Here is a 20,166-nt window from a genome sequence, read left to right on the forward strand (position 1 = left end):
TTAACCCGGTGACCATGTGACATTGCTATCATTGCTATCCCACGAATAAGCCCTGTAGCCCACCAACAGTCACTATTGCATTGCCTCGCTCTCAATTCCTTTGGATGAACCTTGAAAAAGCGAAAAAAATTAAAGCATAGCAACCCAATAGATGCCGCTGATTCTTATGTCACGTGAGTCATGAAGGCCTCAGTAGACCTAAAGCCAACATCACTGAAATGGTGCCAGTATGGGAGGTGAGTACATCTTATTTTTATTTTAAAAGGACCACTACTTCATTTAAAAAGGGTTTGTGCAGGTAGTGGACAACCACTTTAAGCACTGGACACCCACTTTTACCACTGTTTTCTTGGATAAATCAAAATATGTACCATCTACCCTTCTCCACTATACAGAGGGATACCACTTGACTCCATCATACAGAAGAATATCATTTGATCTATTCAGGAGTTTCTGAAGATGTTACCAACCTAGAAATTGCTTACAAGTTGACAAAGATTAATCACTAAGGAATCATGAAGGTATCTTTATAACTATTTATGGTTTGCTCTGGTCGGATTTTTAGCTATGACTAGAGATCAGTGCTAGCAACTCAACAATTGTAAAAACATACTTGTCTTCTCTCCCAAAACTTCCAAGAAGCTCCCTAAATAATATGAGACCTCCTGAACTCTTGGAAGAGTTGGCAAATCATTCTTCGGTGACTCTTTGGTCTTCAGTGATTCTGTAAAATTTTCTAGTCCAGTGTCTTGGGCATTCAGAGTTGTTGAGGAGGTTGAGTTTGGACATGGAGTGGTCGGAGAAAAGGCTTGGAGAGAAAGTGGCTCATAAATGGAGTATATAAAGTACCAAACATTTCCTGTAAGTGTCTTCCCCTGTTAGATGTCAGCTTCTAAAAATTGGCAAGTATGTGTCTAAGTAAAAGTATAAAAAAAATTTGGGGGTGGAGTGTAAGCCCCCATTGTATTCCAACTTCTGTAACCCGCCGCTGGTTTTAAGTTCTTTGACCAAATTTTTGGCACTTACCCATGCACACACAGGTATACTTGTCTTTAGACTGTCCACCATATAAATGAGGGAGTTCTACGCGACCCAAATAATTTCCCTGCACCCTTGTGACTACTATCCCCTCTTTTCTGTGTTCTTCATCACTTTTCCTTAATTATTATTGTAAAATTGTATTTGTAAGCACCGTTTTACGACGGAACCCTCTCCCAAACACCTCGGGCTCCTGCGTGTAAACCAAAGGTCATCCCAGCGTCAGTGTGTCTTTTTCCAGTAAAATTATGTTTTTCGAGCAGTTAAATTATTTATTTAACAAGATTTTTGAGTTCCCTGAATATTCATGAAACACTTTTTTCCGTGCCTGTAACCGTACATGTGTGTTTACACATAACCGTATGTACGGCACACAGAAACCTTACAGGTAAAGCCACGATTCCCCCTTTTTTTCTGCACTGTCCAGCTCTCCCCTTCTCCCACCAGACGAGGTAATAAAGACGTCATTCGCAACATAATGGGCTAGGTAACAAGAATAACATTGCAAAGGCAGTTCCCACCCAGTGAGAAATGTAAAGCCAGTCACACTCCCTGTGTAATGGGTTTAAAAATATACACTCATGGCTACGGGTCCTGCCAGGTGGAAAAAGCTTGGCGTCAGAAGATTTTTTTTCTCCACTGTGGAGAGTTGCAGTGTCTGAGCGTAGTGTCTGGCCATGGTGTACCTTGATGGGTGGCTGCTGTAATATCGGGAACAAGTCCAGTTTACATCCCTATATCCAGGCTTGTACAAAACGGCTTCACTACATTAACATGTAAAGCTATTTATAGATACATGTTTCCTAATCCTTCCACACATGAGAATTCGGAACTTGGTAAGCCTTACCGTGTAATTCCAATTTGGAGCTACAGTGCAAAATGTAAGACAAAATTTCTTAAAGGTATTCTCAACTTCTTATCTATACTTATCAAAAGAGTCCCTTAAAGGAGATTTGTCGCCAGGTCTAAAGTTGCCCCGCTTTTACCCTTATTTTGTTTCTGCTTCTCCACTGAGCATTCCATTTTTTTAGCTTTAAAAATCAGCCATGCGGTTCCAGAGATATGGACATTTTAATTTAGTGCTACTTTTAATGTTTTTTGCCAAGGGGCGTGACTCATAGGATTCTTTAGGGGCGTGTCTTTAGAATGCACCACACCCCTTTGCAAAGAGCATAAAAGTTAGTAGCAAATAAAAAAGACCCATATCTCTGGAACCGTATGGTGGATTTAAAAAAATTAAAAACAGAATACTCAGGATAGCAGTGAGAATAAACTAGGAGCAAAAACTGGTCATTTCTGACTTGATGATAGGTCATCCTTAAAGGGGTCAGACACTTTTTCTTGTTAGTTATTTAGCAATTAGTTAGTTCTTGTTAGCAATTTTTCTCACAAACTGACCATCTCTTCTGTCCGTATAGTGGCTGCTGATGAAGAATCATGTGACCAGACCTGTTCATCAAAGCACAAATATTGCAAAACACCCCACCTGGAAAATTCCATTTGTAAAATTGCGCTAATAAGAGAAAGTGACCAACCCCCTTAAGGATAACTTGATCACAAACTGACTCTGTTGGACTATCCAGTGATCAGTTGTACCTAGCAGAAAGTTTTTACTTTCTCTGCAGTGCCCCCACAGGGGAAATGAAGTATTACATAGTGTCCATTCATAGCAATAGGATGTTTTGTGATACCTGAAAAGACAGGTCCTCCAGAGCATGATATTGCATTTGTAGTCACTTTCCACTATCTCTTTTTATTATTGTCATCAAAGGTATCTAAAAATAAGCTTTTAAAGCTAGTGATTCATGTTCCTTATAATATAAAAGAAGATCCATCGAAAGGCTACAGCCTGGATTTCAGCCCCTGAAAATCTTTGTCTTAAATCTCTCTGCAGTTAGAAATAAATTATCAAATGTTCAATTCATTATGAATTAATATTTCATTTTGTTAAATTACAACAGCACGCAAAACTCATACACCATGGCAAAAAAAAAATAATTAACAGCGTATGCATGATATTCCTCGTATTATTATTATTAGTCTATTTAGTGTTTTGAGAATGAAATGCTTTCATTGTTAAAGGGACACTAACCATGGAAAGTATACAAAAATGTAACATTATCCCAGAACTTTCCACATTATTTCCTGCATTTAATTTCATCCTATTTTGTCTCATAGTACAAATAAAACAGAGGAATATAAAAATAACTCTTCTCTGTGTATCCCAGGAGATTAGCCATAGAATCATAGAATCATAGAATGTTAGAATTAGAAGGGACCTCAAGGATCATTGTGTCCAACCCCTGCTCAATGCAGAATTTACTAAACCAGCCTGTTTGAAGAATTCCAGTGAAGAAGAACTCAAGTCACCACCTCTCATGGCAGCCTGTTCCACTCATTAAATTTCCTCTTAGCCTTCTTTTTTGCAAGCGAAACATTCACAAATTCTTTAACTGTTCCTCGTAGGACACAGTTTGCAGTGCACTCACCATCCTGGTAGCTCTTCTCTGAACTTGCTCCAGTTTCTCAATGTCTTTTTTAAAATGTGGAGCCCAGAACTTGACAAATTATTCCAGATGAGGTCTGACCAAGGAGGAGTAGAGGGAGATAATTACTTCACGTGACCTAGACTTTTTGTCTCTTAATACATCCTAGAACTGTATTTGCCTTTTTTTGGTGCTGCATCACACTGTTGACTCATGTTCAGTCTGTGATCAATTAGTATACCCAAGTCTTTTTCACACCTGCTGTTGCTTAGTTCTATTCCTCCCATTTTGTAGATGTAATTTTTCATACACAGATGTCGAATCTTGCATTTCTTCCTGTTAAATACAATTCTATTAGTTGCTGTCCATTGTTCAAGCTTATCTAGATCCTTCTGAATCCTTTGTCTTCTCTAGGGTTAACTATGCCTCCTAAAAATGTTGAAGAATACTGGGGCCAAGACAGAGCCTTGAGGTACCCCACTTGAAACACTCTTCCAATTGGATGTGCAACCATTTATTATCATTCTTTGAGTATGATCACTGAGCCAGTTATGAACCCACCTAACCGTAGCCTTGTCAATCCCCTACTTGTTCATTTTTTCAAGAAAGATAGTATGAATACTTTATAAAATGCTTTGCTGAAGTCAAAATATAGTATTTCTGCCGCATTTCCCTTATCCACCCAGTCAGTGCTTCCATCATAGAAGGAAAATAGATTAGTCTGGCATGACTTGTTTGCTACAAACCCATGCTGGCTCTGGCTAACCAAGTACCTATATACATGCTATGTCCTCTTTCCTCCTGTACCATTCGTGACTTTTATTGTTTATGATTACTTTACTCGTGTTTTTTTTTTTTTTTTTTATATATACCTCTTTTCACATGTAAAGCGCCATGGAACAATGGCTCTATTATAATAATAAATAATAATAATAATGCTATTTAATAATTTGTTCAAAGATCTTTCCTGGTATAGAAGTAAGGCTCTCTGGCCTTTTCTGAAGATAGGTGTTTCACTGAAGATAGTGGTTCTGCAATTTTCTCTGCTATCTGTTTCTGTACACTAGGATGTATTTCATCTGGAACAAGAGATTTCAATTTATTTGAATGAGCTAAGTGTTCCCCCACTATCTCTCTCTTTATAGATAGTGTGGACTATTTTATTCCTTAGCACAGTTAAAATCAGTTGATGTTCCAGTTGCTTTCTTAGAGAACACAGGCGCAAAACAGGAATTTAAAAGTTCGGCCTTCTCAACATCATTTTTGACCACTTCACCCTTTTCATCCTGTAAAAATCCTATAGCATCTTTGACTTTTCTTTTGCTTTTGACATACCTCCAAAATTCCTTTTTATTGCTTTTGGTCTCCCTTGCAAGCCTCACTCCATTACCAGCTTCAGCTCTTCTAACACTTGCCCTGAATTTCCTTCAGACAGCATTATATTTTTCTTCAGATATGCCCCCTTTCCATTTCATATAAATTTCTTTTATCCTTTTTAGCTTTTGCTTAAGTTCTGTGCTCATCCATACTAGTCTCTTTAAATGCTTCCAATTCTTCCTTCTTTTTGGAATTGTTGCTGATTGTGCAGTGAGAATTTTAATTAGCAAAATATCCCATCATTCTTGTACATTTCTATCCTGTAGAACCTCCAGCCATTTGACATTTTCTACCCTCTTTCTGAATTCATTAAAATCTGCCTTTCTGAAGACCTTATAGTATGAGTTCTCGCAGGTCTTCCTCCTCTTGCAATCCAAAATTCGAGGATAGCATGATTACCTCAGCCATTTCCTCCCTGTTGGTAAGAATTAGGTCCAAGATGGCAGATCCATTTGTTCTTTTTTCGACCTTTTGAAAGATGAAGTTGTCAGTGAGAGAAGATATGAAGTTTCTGGAACCATTATTTTTTCCTGAGATAAATTCCCAATAAATATTTAGATAGTTAAATTTCCCATGATCAATATGTCATACTTTTTGAGAACAAACACATCTGATTTAAAAAGAGTTCATCCATATTTTCATTCTGACCAGATGGCCTATAGTAAACAGCTAGAATGGTGTCCATTTCAGTTTTTTTCTCCTTGTATTCTTACCCAAATAGTTTTTTACAGAGCTACCATTCTCTGAAGCTTGGATCTCTGTGGAGATATACGCTTTCCTAACATACAATGCAACACCTCCACCCCTTTTGTTAAGATGTTAAGACTGTTTCTTATAAATAACTTGTAGACTTCAAAGATTAGATTTCAATCATGTGTATCTTCCCACCAAGTGTCAGTGATGCCTATTACATCATAGCTCTTCCAGTGTTAAGAGCTCCAATTCTCTCTGTTTGTATCCCATTCTCTGTGCATTTGTATAGACACATTATAGTTTGTAGTCAGTTTCTCTTACTCCTCTATTTTCATTCATAATTTGTTTTCTTTGTTCTTTATTTTAACTTCTAATAGCAGAGTTCTCAACAGAATTCAATAGCTGTTAATAGAGAGGCTTTCTGCATAAAATGTCACTCACGTTATACTTAGTCAGTTACCTTATTAACATTTGGCATCTCTTATCCATATACAGTCCCCGCGGTTACCAGGTGTTCACATGTATGTTAGTCTTTAGGGTCTTTCCAATCGTATGCGCAGCACTGATTTTCCAAAAATATGTGAGGAACGGGTGATAATCTGTCCCGGCCGGTGACTGTCACCCCTTACCTCGCAGGCGATGATTCCAACTCCTCAGCGGTGAAGCCGCGCTTCCACAAACAAATTGCCGGCGAGGTGCAGTAATGCTGCAGGACCTCGCGTGACGTCACATGCACGTGGTACTCCACGTGATCGGCTGACGGAATGCACCTAGGACCAAAAGAGTTCTATCCAACTGGTAGTCGTGTCCGTTTATTTGCTGCAGGAGGAGGACCAAGGAATTACCCTTTTGTGCAGCGCCCTTGGTTATTTTTAAATTTAGAATTCAATAGCTGCATTCTTTTTCCTGGCCGTATATTTCCCACTCAGTATTGCTCTAGTTTAAAGCTCTACTGATGAGTGTAGCAAGGCGTCTACCAAATATGTGTTTTCCTTTTTTTTTTTTTAAATGCGACTCATCTCTAGCAAGGATGCCATCATACAGGTAATTTACTCCATGGTGAAGAAACTCAAGACGTTGCCGACTGCACCATCGGTGTAGCCAATTGTTCACCTGTAAAATCCTGTTCAATCTCCTTGTCCAAGTCCATTTACTGGGAGGATGGATAAGAAGATGATCTGCACTCCCAGTTTTTTCATTTTGTTCCCTAGGTGTGCAAAGTGAAGGAACTGGGAGAGCAGGTCATCTTCCCATATCCCCATTCCTACTTTAACCTTTCTTGTGTATGGCTGTAAGACAACTGGCTGCAGCAGGAGCCTCCACCCATCTGTCTTCTATGCAGAAAAATACAACATTTCCCCTTTAATTTAGGGCTTAGGAATTCATACAGCCACCAGTCAAATATGGAACTGATCAGCAGGAGATTAAAATACATATTCTCTGTAAGACTTTAGAAAAGTTACTGGTTAGGATCATGCAAGAAATGCTGCTGGCCAACGAACAGCGAGGGTGGGTATAGTTTTTGTTGAGTTTAAACATTAATTTCTATGTTTAGTTCATTACTAGACTTTAAGTCTTAACATTCAAGAGCAGAAAAGAAAGCCCAGGTGTGTCTTTACCCCTCTTAATGTAGTCATATGTTTGGGTACACAGAAAAAGCCTCCAATTCGAGGCTGCCATAAATGCTATCTTACAAACATTACTCCCAACAGTCCAAGATAGGACTTGCCTACTACTATGTTATGTTATATTAGTTCTCCAGGAGGAACAATGTTTGCTCTCTAGTGCTTGACGTGGCTCAAACATTGACTTTAGAGTAGTTGGCTCCAATAGGTGGCACAAAAAGAGCCAAATGCTCTCATCTAGGAGAAGAGCTAATTTGCATACCCTTTTCCCAAGGAACACCATTTAGGAGCATCCATAAGGCAAAACATACCTCCTAGATGCTAGGGTTATTTTCAGGTTCCTTGTAAGCAATGAGTTATAAGACTCAAGTAAGAATGTAAGGAGCAGCAGTTATGTCATTTAGTTATTTATGCAATGGGAAATTTCCATGTCCAAGACGTCACCGCTCTCTGTCGAGTGTTTACTAACTTCACCTCTTGATGATTAATGCAGATGTTTTCCTCTCAAGCTAATCAATGTCTCCGCGTTCAAAGGTCCACAGGCCACCAACGGGTCAGCGGCATCCTGATATCTCCAGAGATGATGAGAACTGATGCTCGGAGCATCTAAATAACTGGTAAATTGAAACGCCGGTAAATACAATGGAATAAATCAAAGTTTTGTGTGTCCATTGTGAGTATGGAAGCAATTATGGGTTGACCATCTACGGGAGAGACATACCAGGGGTCTCTTAATGAGAGACATTTGACCATAGGCAAGGAGGAATACATTAGGGGTCCTCCTCAATGCTCATTTACTCTCAGAGTGGATGGGATTACTTAATGTGCAAGCTGAGCTGTATCTATAGGTTAATTGGCAATCATACTGTATTCTTGGCTGTGAGGGTCTTCTAGTAAACAATAGAGGTTTCCATTGTGACTATTTCTCAGTTGCCAATTGAGCAAGGTTACTACAAAGACTGTAAAAATATCTATTACTTTTATATTGTACTTTCTAAATGCTAAATCCTAAATGCACCATTTTGCTGTTGCAAAGTCTGTGCAACCTTTGTACATAGCTAGCTGTGCTGCTGCTTCTGACATAAAGTTAATTGCACACTGCTCTGGACTATCGAAGAGTGGAAGTTCGGGTTCTGGTACCCAACCAAACTTTATGTCCAAAGCTCGGTTTGGGTACCAGAATTCTACCCGAGCAGAATTATTAACCTGAATCCCATTGCAATGCATGGGGACCAGAACTTCGGAGCTGGAAAATTCTCTCTCTCTCCCTGAACTTCCCCTGGAACTCCAAGCATTAGAACAGACTTCAGGGAAAAGTCCACCAGCAGCAGTGAGAGGAGAAAGCTGCACATGTAAAGATCTGAGTGTGGAGAGGGAGAAAATCTTTCAAGTCTTCAGGGAAGGCAGATCAGACATGCTGAGAGGGAGGAAAGCACACATAGCAGTCGTCAGGTAAATGGTGTAATTTACACACTAAAGAGGGAGCGTGAGAAAGAAGCTTTTCAATATCAGTGCCAATCAAGAAAAGAGAAAAGAAATCCTTTATGAGTGGAAAAAGGGGAAACGAGTACAGAAATGAAGTTGTATATTGCAATAATTTCCCATTTTAGAATATTCTTGCATACAGCTTGTGCTGACTGTACGCTAGCCCTGCAAAGCAGTTTTCCAACAGGAGTGCCCATACTGGTAGTAGAGTTGTCACAACTTTTCTAATTTGCGTGAAATTATAATGTGTTCTAATAGTTTATGTTACTACAGGACACAAATAAAAGATTTTTCATTGATCTGCTCAGAAAACAGATCAGATGCTCATCTGAACAAAACCTGACATCTTTCTTCCACTTTTCGCAAGTGCAAGGGAAAGTCAGATGTAAAACCTGGCAAGTCGTACACTTGTTGCAGCTTCCAATTTCAGATCATTTTGGGTTTCCATGTTTTCTCAACCGCAAACCAGGGATAAATTGAGCCTTTAAACCATCTCATGGTTATGATGTACTGACAGGGAAATGGGAATGTGGCTTCCTTCAGATAGAACAAAACTTCCCACCAAAGTTATGATAAGGCTGAGTGACTTGCCGCTTCCTTGTACTCTCTGCAATTCTGTGCCTTTTGGCCCAAAAAATAGCAAGTTACTGCAGCATAATCTGGTAAATGAACAGCTAAAGTTACGTATAGAACTTATCTGCAGAAAATATTTCATAATTTGCACTGAATCTGCGTTAAATCCTGTATTATACTCCAGAGCTGCACTCACTGTTCTGCTGGTGCAGTCACTGTGTACATACATTACATTACTTATTCTGTACTGATCCTGAGTTACAGCTTGTATTCTACTCCAGAGCTGCACTCACTATTCTGCTGGTGCAGTCACTGTGTACATACATTACATTACTGATCCTGAGTTACATCCTGTATTATTCTCCAGAGCTGCACTCACTATTCTGCTGGTGGGGTCACTGTGTACATACATTACATTACTGATCCTGTACTGATCCTGAGTTACATCTTGTATTATACTCCAGAGCTGCACTCACTATTCTACTGGTGGGGTCACTGTGTAAATACATTACATTATTTATCCTGTACTGATCCTGAGTTACATCCTGTATTATACCCCAGAGCTGCACTCACTATTCTGCTGGTGGAGTCACTGTGTACATACATTACATTACTTATCCTGTACTGATCCTGAGTTACATCCTGTATTATACCCCAGAGCTGCACTCACTATTCTGCTGGGGCAGTCACTGAATGATGCATTACATTACTTATTCTTGCTTAGAATCTTTATTACAATCCGGAAAAGTCCTTAGACTTCAAGGTCTAGATCTCATACAATTGTTTGCTTGTTGAGTGTCCGTTTTTTTTTAAAGTCTAGGTTATATAGCCCCTTTCCCGCTCTGCCCTTATTTATATTGAGATTGACTGATGCAAGAGACAGAATAGGACCATCCCAACTGGGTACACCTTGTCGCCGTGGGATGACTTTTACCCTTTTGTCCAAAATAATGCTACCCAAGTACCCTATGTTATTCACATGTGCTATTACTATTTACTTATTTATCTACTATAAAGTACAGTTAGGTCCATATATATTTGGACAGAGACAACATTTTTCTGATTTTGGTTCTAGACATTACCACAATGAATTTTAAACAAAACAATTCCAGTGCAGTTGAAGTTCAGACTTTCATCTTTCATATGAGGGTATCCACATTAAAATTGGAAGAAGGGTTTAGGAGTTTCAGCTCCTTAACATGTGCCACCCTGTTTTTAAAAGGACCAAAAGTAATTGGACGGATTCAATAATTTTTAAATAAAATGTTCATTTTTAGTACTTGGTTGAAAACCCTTTGTTGGCAATGACTGCCTGAAGTCTTGAACTCATGGACATCACCAGACGCTGTGTTTCCTCCTTTTTGATGCTCTGCCAGGCCTTCACTGCGGTGGTTTTCAGTTGCTGTTTGTTTGTGGGCCTTTCTGTCTGAAGTTTAGTTTTTCACAAGTGAAATGCATGCTCAATTGGGTTGAGATCAGGTGACTGACTTGGCCATTCAAAAATATTCCACTTCTTTGCTTTAATAAACTCCTGGGTTGCTTTGGCTTTATGTTTTGGGTCATTGTCCATCTGTAGTATGAAACGACGACCAATCAGTTTGGCTGCATTTGGTTGGATCTGAGCACACAGTATGTCTCTGAATACCTCAGAATTCATTCAGCTGCTTCTGTCCTGTGTCACATCATCAATAAACACTAGTGACCCAGTGCCACTGGCAGCCATGCATGCCCAAGCCATCACACTGCCTCCGCCATGTTTTACAGATGATGTGGTATGCTTTGGATCATGAGCTGTACCACGCCTTCACCATACTTTTCTCTTTCCATCATTCTGGTAGAGGTTGATCTTGGGTTCATCTGTCCAAAGAATGTTCTTCCAGAACTGTGCTGGCTTTTCTAGATGTTTTTTAGCAAAGTCCAGTCTAGCCTTTTTATTCTTGATGCTTATGAGTGGCTTGCACCGTGCAGTGAACCCTCTGTATTTACTTTCATGCAGTCTTCTCTGTATGGTAGATTTGGATATTGATACGCCGACCTCCTGGAGAGTGTTGTTCACTTGGTTGGCTGTTGTGAAGGGGTTTCTTTTCACCATGGAGATAATTCTGCGATCATCCACCACTGTTGTCTTCCGTGGGCGCCCAGGTCTTTTTGCATTGATGAGTTCACCAGTGCTTTCTTTCTTTCTCAGGATGAACCAAACTGTAGATTTTGCCACTCCTAATATTGTAGCAATTTCTCGGAAGGGTTTTTTCTGTTTTCGCAGCGTAAGGATGGCTTGTTTCATCTGCATGGAGAGCTCCTTTGACCGCATGTTTACTTCACAGCAAAACCTTCCAAATGCAAGCACCACACCTCAAATCAACTCCAGGCCTTTTATCTGCTTAATTGAGAATGACATAAAGAAGGGATTGCGCACACCTGTCCATGAAATGGCCTTGGAGTCAATTGTCCAATTACTTTCGGTCCCTTTAAAAACAGGGTGGCACATGTTAAGGAGCTGAAATTCCTAAACCCTTCATCCAATTTTAATGTGGATACCCTCAAATGATAGCTGAAAGTCTGAACTTCAACTGCATCTGAATTGTTTTGTTTAAAATTCATTGTGGTAATGTCTATAACCAAAATTAGAAAAATGTTGTCTCTGTCCAAATATATATGGACCTAACTGTATATGTTCATTTTGTTTATTTCTTGGGTCTTATTTCAATGGTGAGGCCTGCAAGAAAAAAAGCATGTTCAAGGCATGGACCGGCACTCAGATGTCCTTGATTTTCACAAATTAATTCCATTGTCCAGATGAATGCTGTCATTAGGAACAATCTTATTTCCTCCTTGTCATGATTTGTCTTGTATCTATTGACTTTTTCTGCAGTTTAGCCTCATGCTTTACTCAGGACTCAGGGGTTAATTTCAAGAATGTGTTTCTCTGGTCCCAGAGACAAAATTCCATCTGCCCAAGTCTCCTCAGGAAACACAAGTCTTTAACACATGGAGTAAGATCTTAATCCGGAATGCTGAAGGAAGCCCTAACTGTTCTATAATCTGAACCAGTTCCCTGACAGAGAGAGAGATCGCCGCCGTTCTTAACATAAAGTTGCCTGAGGTACATGTGTTTTTGGAAAAATACACACTTGCTGGCTCCAAAGAGGAGCGGTTCTAGAAAATTGATGCTATTTAAGCTTACGACTCATTAAGTCTTGTTGTCAGATGTTAGGACCTTCGGAGTTATTGGCTCCAATTTAAATCATTCTTGAACAAGTGGAGATATAGGCGTTGAAAGGTCTACGACTGCTCCCAGCTCAAAGGAACACAGTACACTTGTGTATACTGTGGTAAATTTTTGCATTTTGGCTAGACATCCCTTCTGCTCCTGAGTCCAACTCTCTTCCAAGTATAAAATCGCTATAGCTTTACGTGAACAAAATTGTTGGCCTGGAAAGGAAGCCTCGTGAAATCAAGTGACCATCTTTCCCAATACTTTTTGACTATTTGCAGTAGAGAAAAAAAAACTGAAAAAAGTTTCCGTCTAAGTCCACGGCCCATATCGTTAGATTACATCTTCCTTCTGTTTTTTTATTTTTTTATTTTTACAATATTGGCATCTAAGCTCATTACTGACCATTTTGGGATCCACAGATCCACAGAAGGATACAAAATTGCATAATCTTCGGGCAGACTCAATGAAATCGAGTTGCCACCATTGTCAGTAGCCTTCTTTGACTATTTGCAGTGGAAGAAAAGAAAATAAGTAAAGGTACCGTCACACTAGCGACGCTGCAGCGATACCGACAACGATGTCGATCGCTGCATCGTCGCTGTTTGGTCGCTGGAGAGCTGTCACACAGACAGCTCTCCAGCGACCAACAATCCCGAAGTCCCCGGGTAACCAGGGTAAACATCAGGTAATTAAGCGCAGGGCCGCGCTTAGTAACCCGATGTTTACCCTGGTTACCGTTGTAAATGTAAAAAAACAAACACTACATACTTACATTCCGGTGTCTGGTCAGGTCCCTCGCCTTCAGCTTCCCGCACTGACTGAGCGCCGGCCGTAAAGTACAGCGGTGATGTCACCGCTGTGCTGTGCTTTACGGCTGGCCGGCGCTCACCAGTCAGTGCGGGAAGCTGATGGCGAGGGACCTGACCAGACACCGGAATGTAAGTATGTAGTGTTTGTTTTTTTACATTTACAACGGTAACCAGGGTAAATATCGGGTTACTAAGCGCGGCCCTGCGCTTAGTAACCCGATATTTACCCTGGTTACCAGTGAAGACATCGCTGAATCGGCGTCACACACGCCAATTCAGCGATGTCAGCGGGAGATCCAGCGACAAAATAAAGTGCTGGACTTTCCCCAGCGACCAACGATCTCCCAGCAGGGGCCTGATCGTTGGTCGCTGTCACACATAACGATTTCGTTAACGATATCGTTGCTACGTCACAAAAAGCAACGATATTGTTAACGATATCGTTATGTGTGACGGTACCTTTACTTTTAGGCCAGCCGAACAAAAAAAAAGGCTTTTGGCCAAATGATTGTTTGGCTGACAGCTATCTCAGCCAACTCTCCCATTCACAGGAGTGCTCATTTGGCTGAGCGCTGCTGTATTGTCTATGAGTAAGCCACCAACTGACACATCACCAAGGGCTTATCACCAGGAGAACAATGTGATTGGTAGTCCGAAATGTCTGATCTTCATCTCCCCCGACCATCATTTGGCTGGCGCCACATGCACTTTATATTGTTGGCTGAACCTATTGAGCTGTCAGCTATCAGCTGGTTCAGCTAACATGAGTCTAATGTGCATGGCCAGCTTTTATCTGTGAGACTATTCTGGGTTCCATGAAAAGAATTAACATTTCTTGACGATCAACAAATATCAAGAAGCCTCATGAAATTGAGTTGCCAGTGCCACCATTCTCAATAATCATCTTTGACTATTTGTAATGTAGGGGGAAAAAATTGTATCTGAATCCATGACCCTTCAATACCATCAAAGATCATTACAAATTCTACAAAAGGAACTCAAAATTGTCTAAAGATTGAAAATTGTCAGAAAGCCTCAAAAATCCCAATGACACATTTCATTATCGAGTCTTGGTAATCATCTTTGATTATTTGCAATGCAGGAACAAAGAAAGAAAAAGTTGCCTTCTCAGTCCATGTCCTTTCTGTAAAATTATATTTTATCACTTTTATTTGGTTTTGGGTTCACTAAAAGACCAAAAATTTGGTGATTGAAAATTTATGGGAAGCGTTTTGAATTTAAGTTGCCACTTTTCTGGGTCTTTGACAACAGTTAGTGGAAAAAAGATGAAAGGTTTCCTCCTTAGAGTGTGTCTAGATAACCATTAATGGGAACTTGTCACCTTGGATAATGCTTTTAAGCTGCAGGTATGCAGTTAAATTGCAGGTTAATAGCATTATGGAAGTGCCTATCCGCCATATTGAATGTGCAGCTCTTGGAGAAAATTAACTTTATTCCTCCAGGAAGCCGTCAGCTTTCAGTTATAGAAGCGTGCTGATGTGGATACAGTCCTGAGAGCGGTGGCTGTAAGTACACCCTGGCACTTTGACTGACAGCCGGATCTGCATTGATGCACTGTAGCTGCGCCAGCCCGCCTGTACGACTGAAAGGCGGCAGCATCCAGAAGGAATAAGGGGGCCATTTCTACCTCCAAAATATGTCAAATTGTGCATTATGATGAGCTATTGGATTTCAAAAAGCCCATAGAGTATATTGTTCTTGCACAGGGACCCTTTTTTTGCTCTTTGTCTGCCATTGGCCCCTACACTCTGTAGACCCTCATTAGATGAGTGGAACAGATACACCATGGCGCTTCTCATCTGACTTGTGCAGCACCACTTTTAGCAGGTTCACTTTACATGAAATTGTTTCCTTAACTCGTTGAGTAATTTTTTATTCACTGATTGGTCACTGATTGGATGAGTATTATTTCCTCCAATTTCCCGCCTATTCAAAAAAGTGAGTAGAGATTGGCGGGGGAACCCAGGTAGCATCAGAATGGGAGTGGCATGCAGATCATTGAGTATTATTCTTTTATTTTTCTTAACCCATTGTGAGTCATTAAGAAACACTCTAAACCCCTTTAAATGAACAAACAGGGTTCTTCAAGATTCATGGTACACTGTATTCTAGAGGATCCAAGGGTAAAAGAGCGTAGAAATGTCATAAGGAGACTTATAGGTCTCTCCCTACATGTGTGCACCCAAAATGAAAATTTTGATGGTGGTGGGCGTTGCTCACAAGCTAATTATGCAGACATGCCCTCTGAGTATCTTTTAAGACACGCCTTCTTGGTAAGACAATTAAAATTTGCATATTGAGTGCGCTAATTAGAAAGGCTCATATCGCTGGAACCGTATGGAGAATTTTTAGAATGAAAATAACACACAATGGGAGTAAAATAATAACACAAACTGGGTACTTTTCACCCAGTGACAGGTCTGGTTTAAACAACTAATGCCCAAAATGATATAAAAAAAATGTCAGCAGTTGAGCACAGCCCTGGTGAGTGAAATGCTGTGGTACTCTGGAGCGCAGTATATCCCATGCCGCCGCAGACTTATCTCCGTCTGTATGTGTGAGTGAAAAGCCGCCTGTCGGGCTGCGCGCGGCACAATATGTTTATATATATTTTTCTTCCTTATTTATAGAAGGTAGAATACTGGCTCACACATTAGTAAAGCGATACGTACCAGGTTTGTTATTTTAATTCGCTCGCAGGGAATTTAAAACGATTTTTAATGTCTCTGAATAAAAATCCACTGTTTCTGCATAATTTATAACTGGCACACACCGGCCAAAGGACCTTTTTTTGATTTAAGTATTTCTAATGTAAAATGGAGGCTAGAATGAGACCCCTGCGGGAATAGTGTGTCGCGCGCTGTTCAGATTGAATTATAGGTTTGTTATTACACATGAAATGCTTTATAAAACTGAATAAATGAGACACATAGCGTCTCCAACCAGGATAGGGAAAATATAGGGGCTTAACATTGGACCAGATTTTTTTTCCCTGGAACAGCGCCCCTGTTGGGTATTGGCTGTGTCTGATATTGCAGGTCAGTTATCAATATCTCTTATTGTAGCATATGGGTAAGTCAATTCAAGTTTGGCATTACATAACTAATAAAATATTTAAAACTGGCTTGTGCTGTTAGAAGGGGCAGTGTGAGGCCTATGTTATGCTAAATAAAGGGTGTTTCCATAAATTATGCTATGTACAGTTGTGCTCAAAAGTTGACTGGAGGCTTTTTGCCAAGAAAAGTTACCATCTGAGAAAATAAAGAACCTCATCCACAACTACCACAAAAGACTTCAATCTGTCATTGATGTTAGAGGGGGCAATACATGGTATTAAGAAATGGGGTATGTGAACTTTTGATCAGGGTCATTTGGATATTTTGGGTTGTCATTATGATTTAAAAAGAGAAAACACAGTAGTCTGACAATAAATGGCTTCACCCAACCACTAACCATGAGGGGAGAAAAAGTTTTGGTGTTATCATTCATATTCTATGAAAAAAGGCCAAGAAAGCAAAAATTCCGCCGGGGTATGTAAACTTTTGAGCACAACTGTATGTCCAACGGATGCATGAATTCGGGAAGAATGGGGGACCACCAACCCTTTGGTCAGGTATATGACTGTAGGGGTGGCTGCATATGTGCATACTCTTTCTATTCACTTCTAGGCAAGGCTACCTCTCCAGATGGGTCTGGGTACCCCCATTCTACACGCACGTGAGGGTCTAGAGGTGGAATCTGTATCAGATAATTATCTCATATTCTGTGGCTAAAGATAGGAATACTGCAGCATGCTAAATGCAGACATGGTCTAGAATTCTCTCCATGTATGGCCCCTCGGGTCTTACTCAGTTTTCCTCAGAGGTTTGGTTTAAAGAGGTATTTTCAAAAGAGATAGCCTAAAGAGGAGAGGATGAGATTGTTGTAGCCATCAGACCAGAAAAAATTGTGCAACCCTGATCTAATGTGTAACTTAGGTTGGGGCAACGACTATATTTTACCAGGAAGCCTCCACTAACCTTGATAAAGACACAAGATAGTATGACCATTGAGCCTCTTCACATGACTACCTTTTTGGAAACATTGGTTCATTGAGAGGGGGAGTTCTGTACAGGTCCACATCAACCATTGACTAGAGGTATGAGGCCAACCTAATCCACCTTTTACTGGGCACCATATCAAGTGCCTATATTAATACTGAGAACCTGAAAAAAATAGATCTGACGGACTCTCTGAAGAGTTGGCAAATTTCCAGGTGCTACCAAAACTCTAAAAGTAGCACAGTCAGACGTTTTCTGGTGCATGTTGCCTGAATAATCCATCGTTGCACAGTACCACATTCAGGGGGCAGCTTTTGGGGCTGGGATTGGTGAGGATACAGCATGGTCTTTAAAACAGGTGTGGTCACAGGAAGCGATTGTGGTGACAAACTTGACGCATCACAGTCAGTACCCTTCCAGGAATCAGTCTCTAAAAGTTGGAAGGTATGTCTATACGATATGAAATTCCTAGGTTAGGGTGCTGTATTAAAAACAGTTATTGTATTTTACAAAGGATTCTTAAAAGTTTGACTTAACTATCCAAAAGATAAGTGAAAACTTCCTAATCCCTGGAAGTGTTCATTAGAATAGCTATCTCCGGTAGTCCCATAGTCAATAAATAGAGCGCCGGTGTGCATGCTCAACCCCATCTCAATTCTAACCGGACATTTTAGAGCAACGTTCTTGAGATCATTGGGGATCCCAAGATATTTCTTATCCTGTTGGTAAGTGATAATTTACTGGGTTGGCACAAAGAGCAACTACAATTGGAAATACCCCCCCGACATCTTTCTATAGCCTCCCAACTTATGGTATGTGTATCTCTGGTGGTACTTGCCATATATCTAGATAACGTGTTCTCTTCTTGTATTGATATTCCATTGTGCAGCTCATTGTATGATCATAGACTGGCAGGTATAATGATTATAATGCACTAATGGGCTGTAATTGAGGAGGGGGTACTGAGCTGCATGATAACCGTTGTAAAAAAATGTGCATATTGGGTTTATTTGCTGCTGGCTCTCCATATTGTCCGGTATTCAGGATTCTAGTAATACTATACATGGGGTATGCTCATTAGTTTTCCATAGCTGCAGTCATTATGTCCAGGCCACTTCCCTCTCCAATGTTCGGGGGTAGTTTTCTCCATATGTTCTATGAGTCCCCAGCTGGGATATTTCTTATTAAATACTTCCCAAATGCTGCCCTCGCCTGCCTTCCTATGGAGCACCTTTGCAAACTGAGTTGATTTGTGCTGAGGCATCTCATTACTGCCTCTTATGATCTGGTTACCTGGGCGCCAGGAGCTCGTAGGTTTTCAGGAAACACTTTTTTTTGTTGGAAATCCGTGTCGATAAAGATCACTTGGAAACTTTGTTTTCCACTCGAACTTGGAAAAAAAGCAACTCTCATGTTAATAAGTGGTTTAACCCTCTGCTCCGCACCATTATTTTCCAGGTCTGTCTCCCAGAAATCCAGAAATTAGGCTTAGATAGATGTTGTCATAATAACAGTGAATGAAAAATCTTCTGTATTAAACAAAATCAACTAAAGTCTCCATTTTATTAACCCCATGGCAATAGCAATACCTCTTGAGACTGCCACAATACCATGATAGCCACGATGCCCTACTTGATAGCCACATAATACAATGATCTACATGGCCATAATGACCCACCAATATGTGCCCTACATAAACAAAGCTCAAACTTTTAATACCAATTACTCTTGGCTTTTTATGTTTCTTGAAGTGTTAAAGGGAACCGGTCACCCTGTTTTTTCAATATGAGATTAAAATATGGTTCAATAGGACCTGAGCTCTGGTTTACAGCAGTACCTTTCACCTCCCCGATTCCCCACCTTTGCTGAGAAAATACCTTAGTAATCTCTCCGTTTTTGTATGTCAATCACCCCTGTCCGGTCTGATGGGCGGGGCCTAATCGCCGTTTCTCCCCACCTCCTGCCTTGCTCTACGCATTAATTTATCTTCTGTCCTGCGTTGCCATTATTTTCTGCGCTTGCGCATTGAAGTGGCCTCTCACGCATGTGCAGTATGTTTTGGGGCACAGAGCATTTGGTCAAAAGCCGGTGCATGCACAATAATGATTTCATGCTTTGCCCACAGTTGGGCAAACGGGATCTGTGCTATTCACAGATCTAGTTACGTCAAAAAAGCCGAGGAGCAGGGGGAGAGACAATATTTCAGCGAAAATATGTGGATCTGATGACCAGTCAGACGGGACAGTCCCTGTCACTAGTTCCCAGCCCCGCTGTATAGGGAGAGATCTGTCCCTCAAGGAGAGCTGGGTGGGAAGAACAGTGTCTGATTGGGGTTCTTTGAAATTCATTCTCGTAATCCAACCTCCATCTAGCAACAGTTCTCAGTACAAAGACAAAGGGAAGGAACAACCACTGGAAGGGCAGCATCCCAAAAGGGAAAACCACCTATGCCAAAACATGGTATCCATCCATAGACAGCTGTTTCGGGGTATTTGCCCCTCATCAGTGTGGAGTAGAAAACTGGCTATTAGGAGTGATCCAGAACACTGCCCCCATCCCTTTTGGAATGCTGCCTTCCCGTGGTTGTTCCTTCCCGGTGAAAGACCTGGCTATTTATTGCTTGCGTTGAGAAACACGTGATGGTGTCTTCGCGGTTTTTCTACATGCATTTGCATTTTCCCCATAAGGGATGGGGGCAGTGTTCTGAGTCACTGTGTTGAGAAATACGTGATGGTGTCTCCACGGTGTTGGATGTTTTGATCTCCCTGAGGTCATTCATCCTTATGTTTATAGTCCTTTTAC

This window comes from Ranitomeya imitator, chromosome 2 (assembly GCF_032444005.1).
Source record: "Ranitomeya imitator isolate aRanImi1 chromosome 2, aRanImi1.pri, whole genome shotgun sequence".
Taxonomy (NCBI): Eukaryota; Metazoa; Chordata; class Amphibia; order Anura; family Dendrobatidae; genus Ranitomeya; species Ranitomeya imitator.